Source organism: Ailuropoda melanoleuca, chromosome 8, assembly GCF_002007445.2.
Source record: "Ailuropoda melanoleuca isolate Jingjing chromosome 8, ASM200744v2, whole genome shotgun sequence".
In the NCBI taxonomy this organism is placed as follows: domain Eukaryota; kingdom Metazoa; phylum Chordata; class Mammalia; order Carnivora; family Ursidae; genus Ailuropoda; species Ailuropoda melanoleuca.
In genome coordinates this window covers 72,857,050-72,866,877 of record NC_048225.1, presented here as the reverse complement: position 1 = coordinate 72,866,877, position 9,828 = coordinate 72,857,050, and the positions used below count along the sequence as shown (strand labels likewise).

The window sequence follows — 9,828 nt, the reverse complement described above, 5'->3', positions numbered from 1 at the left end:
TCCTTCCTCCTCTCACTTGCCTGCTTTTCAAACCCAGCTGGGCAGTGGCTGGGGAGCTGGAGAGAAGATCCCCTGGCTCTTGCCTAAGCTCCTAGCATGACACCCCTTAAAGTCTCCAAATTATACCACCAACCTGTTAAGCTTTAGTGGGGAGGGGGAGGGAGGGGAGAGGTAGGAAGAAAAAGCCCTCTCTTAATTACTCATTGGATCAGGTGGGAGAGAGCCTGGCTTTCCCATTGGCTGCTGTGCATAGAATAGACGTTTAAGAAGAGTACTCCATCCAAATTATCAGGCTTTTATCTTGTTGTACCTGAAGAGGTCTAATCACTGTTTTGAGGACCATTTTCCCATTAATTAAAATTGTTCCAGGCCCAGACTGCAACAATCAGGCAAATCATGTTTGTGTATAAATCGTGGCATGTGGCACCTATAGGAAAAGAAGTCCCGGGGAGGATCGGCAAACTTGATGCCAAAGCAGGCTTCCCGGACACAGTCAAGAACCCAAATCCCGCAGCTATCTCCTAGCCCCGGAGAGAAGAGCACGCATGGAAGGCCAAGGGCACTGTGCCAGGCCTGTGACAGCCGCACCAGAGAGGGAAGGAAGATGCTCTGTGCAACACCACCCACTCAAGGGTCACGATCCAGAGACAAGGGAAGAGCTAAGGTCTCCTTTCTCCCCAGGCACCCCTACTGCTCCTCTCCCTCCTGAGGGACCCTANTCTCCCCAGGCACCCCTACTGCTCCTCTCCCTCCTGAGGGACCCTATGCAAACGCACGCTCTGCACATCCCAAGGGCCCTCAGCGCCTCTGGCAAACAGGACTTCCTCCCTAGGACTCAAAGCCCCAGTTTGTTTCTGTCCAGCCCTCGGGCCAGAGGGAGAAAAAAAACTCATTTAGCATCATATTACTCTCTCTACGGAGGCACTCTGCCCTCAGCAACTGAAAATAAGCTGTTGACATGACGATGCGGAGTTACTTTGATCTANGGACTTCCTCCCTAGGACTGAAGGATCCAGAAGGACCCAGAAGGGCTCTCTGGCTCTCCTGTTGGTCCATGACCTATCTGGCATTCCAGGGTGAATTCCCACATTCCCTGGTAATATGCTACTAGTAGAAAATGCTTCTTTCACCCGTGACACACAGTACAAATTGGGGAGGTGAGGGAAAGGACCGAGGTGGGTAGCTCTACCTTCCTGACCCAGAGCAGATCCGGGGGGTTGTGAGTTGTTCTCTCACTACAACCCAAAGAGGATCAAAACAAAAGGAAAAATAAAAGCACAAATGAGATAAAATCAGGGTAAAGATAGTACTTAAAACGCATTCAGGGCAGGGGCACCTGGGGGGGGGGCTCAGTCAGTTGAGCTTCTGGCTCTTGGTTTGGCTCAGGTCATGATCTCAGCTTCGTGGGATCGAGCCTCTTGTTGACGCTGGGCTCTGTGCTCAGCGGGGAGCCTGTTTCAGATTCTCCCTCTCCCTCTGCTCCCCACCCCCCGTGGCTTGTGTTCGTGCTCTAAATAAATAAATAAATAAATCTATCGATCAATCTTTAAAAAAAAAAGAAAAACTAAATATACTCTTACTGTATGATCCAGCAGTCACTTTCCTTGGTATTTATCCAAAGCTGTTGAAAATGTATGTCCATACAAAAACCCACAGAGATTTTCTGCAGCTTTATTCATAATTGTCAAAAGTTGGAAGCAACCAAGATGTTTTTTAATAGGTGAATGGTTAAATAAACCGTGGCACACCCAGACAATGGAATACTATTCAACACTTAAAAGAAATGAGCTCTCAAAGATGAGAAGACGTGGAAAACCCTTACATTCATACTACTAAGTGAAAGAAGTCCGTTTGAAAAGGCTACATACGGAAACTATGACGTTTTAGAAAAGGCAAAACTATAGAGATGGTGAAAAGACTGGTGGCTGCCAGGGGTTGGGGAAAAAGAGGAATGAAGAGGTACAGCACAGGGGATTTTTAAGGTAGAGAAAATACTCCGTAAGATACCATAACGATGGATACATGTCATTATACATTTGTCCAAACCCACAGAATTTACAACACCAAGAAGGAAACCTGATGAAAACCCGGGGGGGGGATGCCTGGGGGGCTCAGTCGGTCAAGCATCTGCCTTCCGCTCAGGTCATGATCTCAGGGTCCTGGGATCCCCACTCGGGGGCCGGTGAGGGAGAGTCTGCTTCTCCCTCTCCCTCTGCAGCTCCCCCTGCTCACGCTGTCAAATAAAACCTTTTTTTAAAATTTAAAATATTAATAAAAATAAACTTTGTTTGAAAGAAAGGAATGAAAGAAAAAAAGAAAAGAAAAAGAAAAGAAAAGAAAGAAAAGAAAAGAAAGAAAGGAAGAAAGGAAAGGAAAGGAAAGGAGAAAGGAAAGGGGAAAGGAAAGGGGAAAGGAAAGGAAAGGAAAGGAAAGGAAAGGAAAGGAAAGGAAAGGAAAGGAAAGGAAAGGAAAGGAAAGGAAAGGAAAGGAAAGGAAGAAAAAGAAAAAGAAAAAGAAAAAGAAAAAGAAAAAGAAACCAATCAACCCTGGACTTGGGGTAATGATGATATGTCAATGTAGTTCATCGATTGTAACAAATTTACCATTCTGGAGCCGATGTTGATAGCAGGGGAGGGCTGTGCATGGCGGCGGGGCGGTGGGCAGAAGCTATATGGGAAATCTGTATACTTTCAGCTCTGTATTGCTATAAAATTAAAACTGCTCTAAAAACTAAAATCTCTTAAGGGCAGGGAGTGGGAGGGCACTCTACATGTGTAACTAAATTAAGGATCTGGAGATGGGGAGATTATCCAGAATTATCAGGGACAGCCCAATGTAATCCCAGTGGTCCTTATATGAAGGAGCAAAAGGCTCAGAGCCGAACAGAGAAGGTGTAAGGACTGAAAACAGATGTCAGAGAAGAGAGAAGATGCTACGCTGCTGGCTTGGAAAACAGAGGAAGGAGTCACAAGCTGAGGGATGCAAGAAGCCCCCAAAAGATGGAAAGAGAAGGAAATGGATTCTCCCTTAAAGCTTCTGGAAGGAACATCTGCCAACATCTGGATTTTAGCCCAATGAAACTGATTTAAGACATGGGACCTCCAGAACCAGAAGATAGATTTGTGTTGTATTAAGACACTAAGTCTGTGGTACTCTGTTAGAGCAACAATAAGAAACTAATACCAAAAAAAAGAAAAGAAAAGAAACCAATACAAAGACCACAACATATCCATCCAAGTAGAGATTTCAAGAAGGCACTGCTTAGAACCATGGCATAAGTGTGGCTCTGAGCTTCCTCTTCCAAAGGGGGGGGAGAAATCTGGCATAATGACAGTGTGTTCCTAAAATAAAAACAAGCCATTTGCCTGGGAGAAATTTTTCCTGTGAATCTTTATAAAGAAACACTGAGTGATACAGTGAACAATGTTTCCCCAAACAGTCCATAATATCACTAAGATGAGGATCCCTGCCTTCAAAGAATTTAACAACCTAAGAGGGAGAAAAAGGCATCTCCCCAGAGAACTCTAATACAGAGTGTGCAAAGTGTTCTGGAAGTACCAATAAGGGAGAAAAGGAGGAAATAACTGGGTTCTTTTCTTGTGAGTTACATCCCAAATCGTGAGCTCCTGAAAACTAGGTTAGCGGGTTAGCTCATGAGTGTCCTCAACCTGGGGGCCCAGGAGGGAACAGCTCTTAGGGAACAACGCAATGGCCAGCCCCAAGAGAGGGTCCCCTTGTGATAAGAATGGTGTACGCTCTCCTGGCTTGCCATCTGGCCTCGCCAGACAGCTACTCCACTTTCTAGGCTAAGTCTCCTCTGAGATCTGTGTTATGTTAGGTATTTTAGATGGAACCACATGAAACTGCTGATACTCAAACTCTGTTTTACCTGAAAAAACAGCCATTTCATATGGCTCAACCTAATTCTTGGATTTGGAACTAATATAAAATGCCTTGACTGATACATCTAGATAATAGTATCATTTTACTTGGATAATTGTTTTCTAGCTACTAAGTTATCTTATTATGTATGACTTTGAGAAACATAAGCAAGAACATAAAAACTACCCGGAATCTCAACACCCTGAGTTGCCTTCTGTTAACAAGTCTGGCATAGGTATTTTTCACCTACAAATATGCACATACTCTCCCCTTTAAAAAGTGGGATTAAAAACAGCATGGCAGATTGAAAACATGCTTTTATATCTGCTCCCCACCAAGCCCCTCTAAAATGGCACTAAGGAAATATAAAATGTGAACCCCCAAAGTTGAAGCATGCAGAAGAGGAAATGGGGGCAGATAAGAGATGTCAACCAAGCTGGAAACTGACAAAATAAATGGCTGTGTGGCAACTGACAGAGCAGATGTGAGAAAGTTGAAATCTAAGCTTTGCTGTCAGAAGCCAGTAAGAAGCAAGCCCGTGTGTGCCACAGAGCTCCAAAATATCTCAGGCATTGGCTCCATCACGTACCTCTGAAATGGAGGGGGTGGGTGCTTCTGGCTAGGACCAAACAGGAAGCGGTCTTGCAATTTTCTAGAAGAAGCAGTTACCTTTTAATATCCCCACCCCTCAGCCAGGCAACTGTCTTCCCCCTATTGCAGCAGAAAACAAGAGACTGACTTTCAGAAGAGAGAGGGTTTGAGAGGATTTGTACTCAGAAACAGCAGTCACTGTTGGGGGCAGGGCTGAGGACCACATTGAAAACAGAGGATTAAGACACACTCCTTAGGTAACAGATTTGATGAGTCCTCAGTGAAATGACCCAACCCCAATTACCACTGATGCCAATGAAATGGGGAAGGCCAACATTTGTAAAGCCCTGCCCGTGCACACAGGTATTCCGTAAGCATTTATGTACTTCACCCTTAAATAAAACCACANTATAAGGTAACATAATCACAGGGAAGATATCTCATCATCTTCAGAGGTCCTGCCAAAACTCAAAGGAAGGGGATTATATGGGGCATGCCCACCACGGGCAGAAATCTTGGCAGCCATCTTCAAATTCTGCCTACCAGAGTACACTAAAAAAAAACAAGCAAGAAAACAAGTGGAAAACCTGAAGCAACTCTGAACTACAAGGGAAAAAACAAGTTGTCCAAAAAAATGTAATCACAGTATACTGTGACCTAACTGAAAACACAATTGTCAAAACATAAATATTAAATATTGATTTAAACAAAAATCATGATATTAAGATGATGAGAGAAGGAGAATTTATATTGTAAGGAAAAGGGGGTGCTAAATTCTCATCACCTACAGTGGGAAGATAGTAAATAATGTCTAAAATTGAAAAAGCAAGACATAGCAGTATAGATAAAATGTCTAGAAATCTGGAGAAAACCGACAGAAGTAACAGCAAAAAGAAAGGAAAGTGATTGCCTCTAGAAAGAGAAACAGGTGAATGCTGCTTGTGTGTGTGTGTGTAATAATTTTTTAACCATATGAGTAAATAAAACACTAATAAAATTTATTTTATAATCTAATTTTTAAAGTTTATAAGAATATTTTCCAATGTTTTCAAATAATAGCCTACATTCTTACTGTAATGTTTATAAATCATTCCATCTTATAAATGGGGCATGTTTTATTTAACCTATCTTCTATTCTTAAATATTTACTGGTTCTCTGGGGTTTTTTAAATAATTTTAAAGAATTTGACAAAAATTCTAGACAATAAATATTTGGGAATATCTATGATTAGTTTCTTACACTGTATTTTCAGAAATAAGGCTAGTTGATGAGAACAAAATATGCTAAGCACTTCATAGGCATTATTTCATTTAATCCTTAAAACAATCCTATAGGGTCAGTGCTATGATGATATTCATTTTTAGGTGAGAAAATTGAAGCTCATAGTGGTTTTAAGTAATTTGCCCACAGGCATCTAGCCAGTGAATAGTAAGGCCAGTATTTGAGCCTAAGGAGTAGTTTATTCTTTTAACCATTATGTTATACCAAGTACTTACTAAGTACTAAGTAGTATATGCTTACCAAGTACTTACTAAGTATTACATGCTTGTATACATGATCGCATATAATATTCATAACCTGGTAAAGAATCATTGCCACCACTATACCCTTTTTTTTTAATACAAGGAGGGCACTCAGGCTCTGCGGAATTACATATCTTGCTCATGTCACATACCAAGTAAATGGTAAAGCCATTTCAGTCTGGATTATTCTCATTCCAAAGACTATTGTTATTTTATCTACTAGCAATGGATCAATCATTGTATATATTTAAAAAAAAAAAAAGGCTCAGAACCCATCATGGAGCACTTGTCTTGCTCAGAGATAATATGCTACTCTGGCTTTCCATTACAGCAGGTTTCTGCTTTCTGAATTATTCTCTAAGAGCCTCTCTTTTGCATCCCTGGCATATTTAATAAGTAGGGGTTCTGGTCAAGCTTCTTAGAAAACAAGTCACTCGGGGTGCCTGGATGGCTCAGACGGTTGAGCGTCTGCCTCTGGCTCAGGTCATGATCTCAGGGTCCTGAGACCTAGCCCTGCATCAGATTCACACTCTCCCCTCACTTGTGCTTTCCCCCCACTTGCGCTCTTCCCCCATTAGTGTTCTCATTCGCTCTCTCAAATAAACAAAATCTTAAAAAAAAAAGTCACTGATCTGTTCTCTCTTCAGGTGTCTTTGCAGCACAACATGTCCCTAAAATACAGAGTTCAATCTTAGATAATACGTGATTTAATGTCATACCTTCATCATTTAAAAATAGTTCGTACCTGCATCTCAGGGCTAAATCACTAAACTGTTTTGCCTCCAGTTTCACATGCCATATTACTTTTAACCTAAACCTAGCAGCTAGATAGAAGGCACTCTATAATTATTGTTTATTGTTTAATATATCAAGATGCAATGAGGTAGAAAGTGCTACTTAGGAAAAATCATTGCTTTTGTTTAATTATATTTTAATATAATTTAATTATAATTTTAATATAATTTTAGAGGCATTATAATATTTATTGAGGCTTTTTTAAGAGAAAACTAATACTTCGTAAGCATCTTTTTCAAGAATATTTTTGTTTCTAAAATACATTGCCATCTTTGAGATAACCTAAAGGTATTTTGATGAAAAACATTGAAAGGTAATATTCCATTAAGAAAGCTAAAAATAGGGGCGCCTGGGTGGCACAGCGGTTAGGCGTCTGCCTTTGGCTCAGAGCGTGATCCCGGCGTTATGGGATCGAGCCCCACATCAGGCTCCTCCGCTGGGAGCCTGCTTCTTCCTCTCCCACTCCCCCTGCTTGTGTTCCCTCTCTCGCTGGCTGTCTGTCTCTGTCAAATAAATAAATAAAATCTTTAAAAAAAAAAAGAAAGCTAAAAATAGCTTTAAAGGAAAATAATGAATAATAAAACTAGTAGGTTTTAAGTCAAATATTACATGGTTCTTCCTAGATTGGGGAATGTTGTACTTTCAACAAAGTGTCAAAAAAAAAAAAAAACACACACACACAACCAAAAGAACTCAGCACAATTAAAAATAAATATACTATTCATAATCTGTGTAGAAGCCATGCCCTGGGGATTTAATAGCAGAGTGGAGACGAAGGGGCACCTGGGTGGCTCAGTCGGTTAAGCGTCTGCCTTCAGCTCAGGTCGTGATCCCAGGGTCCTGGGATTGAGCCCCACATCTGCCTCTCCCCCTCAATCCGTGCTCGCTCTCTCTCAAATAAATAAAATAAAGTAAAATAAAATAAAATAATAAAAAAATAAAATGAGATGAGGAACTGAGACATCACACAAAACCCTAAGCACTTAAAATCCTGGCTCCTGGAGAGCTGTGCAGACAAGCAACACTCCCGTGTGGTCAGCCACACACCATGGCACGTCCACAATCCACCCGTGTAATTGCTGCTCCAGCTTCTCACCAACACTTCCCAACACGCACGAGTGGTGACCCCACGATCGTCATGAAGGGACAGACACACAACTCCACAACCCAGGTGCCGAAATCCTCTTTACAGAGCATGTGAAGTATAACAAGGAAACTTGCTGTGTAAGTAATTCTATTGTGAATTCCATAAAAAAGCAAAGACCTACTTTTGTAACAACCCACCCACCTAAGTATTTCGCATGGATCTGGATTTTCATTTAAGGGCCTGCTTCGAAGAGGGCTTGGCGCTTACTCTGGGCCAGGCACCACGTCTGACCTCAAGGAGCTCAGGGTTGGAGGAGACTGCCCAGTTACCTGCAGTGCTGGTTTGGCAGGGAGTCCCCCCAAGGAGGAGGAACGGGAAGGGGAGAGCCAGGGACTCCTCCACAGAGCAGAGGACACTTACGCTGCGTTCTGAAAGCATAGCGGTTTGCCTTGGGCACAGAAAGAACTATATTCCAGGAAAAGAAAATATCCGACAAAAGGAATATCCGACAGAGGAATAAAAACACTGAGCATTTAAATAACATCAAGGAGTTCAGCCCATGGAACATTCGACCACATCGGAAATGACAGTGGACTTTGGATGTTCAGTGTTTCCCATGAGTTAGCGATTTTAGGTGGCACATGGACTAACGCTGGTTATTATAATAGAGAAATGTAACCAGCATGTGAAACCCATGCCTCTAAGGATAATATTTCTTAGGGCAGGTAAGAAGTAAAGCTAGAAAAGAGCTGTCGTTTAAATTACAACGTTAATAAGGCAACAGCGAAGGGAAAACTCGAACCTCACAAAGGCGGTGAGATGACCAGCGCTTAGCAAAAGCTGCCATGCAGGATGAGGACTTGCAGGGGGATTTTAGGCAAGGAGACAAGCTGAGAACAGCATTTTAGGCAGTGTAGAAGCTTGGTGGGAAACCAGGCAGGCACAGGAGCTCTGGAGGGGGTGAGGGAAAGCAAGGAGGGGCAATGGGGAAGGAGGACTCCACAGGGGTGAGCACTCCTGGGAAGGTAGGGTCCATGGAAGCTGCTGCCCCTGGTATGGCAGTCAAAGGAGAAGGCACGTGCAGTCATGCTCAAGGGTCTGGCTGGACGGCCAGGTGGGTGGCGGGACCGTTCTGCAGGACAGAACACGGAGTAGAGCTGGGAGGAACAGGTTCCATGCTCCCCACGATCAGGGGCATTAACTTCCAAGAACAGTCAGCACACCCTTGGACACCACCTGAATATTTGGAACTGGAAGCCGAGCAAAGTAGACGCCCGGATCTGTGACCTCTGGCCTTGAACGCTGCTCAAGGGATGAAGGGGGCAAAATGTTCCTCTTCCGCCTGACGACTCAATAAAGTTCTATCTCACGGGCCCAGCAGCTGCTCTGCTGCCAGGCAGGGGGGGGCGGGGGTTATTAATTAAGGTGTGCCGTCTAGCTGACACCTGATAGCCCCGCTGTGTCCTCTGGCACACAGAGGCCCTGTCTTGGACTTAAAGGGCAGGAATTGAAAGCCACGCAACCCGAGCTCGTGGGCTTGAGCTCCCCTGAACGGTGCCCGGATCCCCGAGCGCAGAATCGATGTCTGCACATTCAGTCCCTGCGGCCTGCGGAAACCTAACACCTTTGTCCAGCCGCCTCCGGTGGCACCGGGAAATTAACACTCACCCCGGTACTGGTCATAATTAAACTGAACAAAAAGACAGCTGCTCCTACCTTTTCTTTTTAATCACCAACCTGCAGCCCTGGGGATTACTAGCTTTGGGGTGATTTAGGGAGGATTACTCTTTCATTAGTGTCCGGGGTCAGTTCCAATACAATGTCATCAGAGCCTTTTAAGAGACCCTCCTAGGCCAACAGCCCATCCCTTCCCATGTCCGAAAGTTTAGATTTTCCAAAGCCTCTGGCGACCAACTATTTGTCAGACCCCCAAATAGCTGCGATTTTTC

The 9,828-nt window shown here is 43.5% G+C and overlaps 1 protein-coding gene across 1 annotated transcript in view; it reads right to left on the bottom strand.

Annotated features, from left to right (window-relative positions):
- Positions 1-4,481, bottom strand: part of TBX19 (T-box transcription factor 19) — a 26,212-nt gene extending 21,731 nt beyond the window's left edge. Inside the window, exon 1 of the mRNA XM_034666692.1 lies at positions 4,472-4,481. The gene's annotated coding sequence lies outside the window, so the exon portion shown is untranslated. The remainder of the gene's footprint in view (positions 1-4,471) is intronic.
- Positions 4,482-9,828: the final 5,347 nt, after the last annotated feature.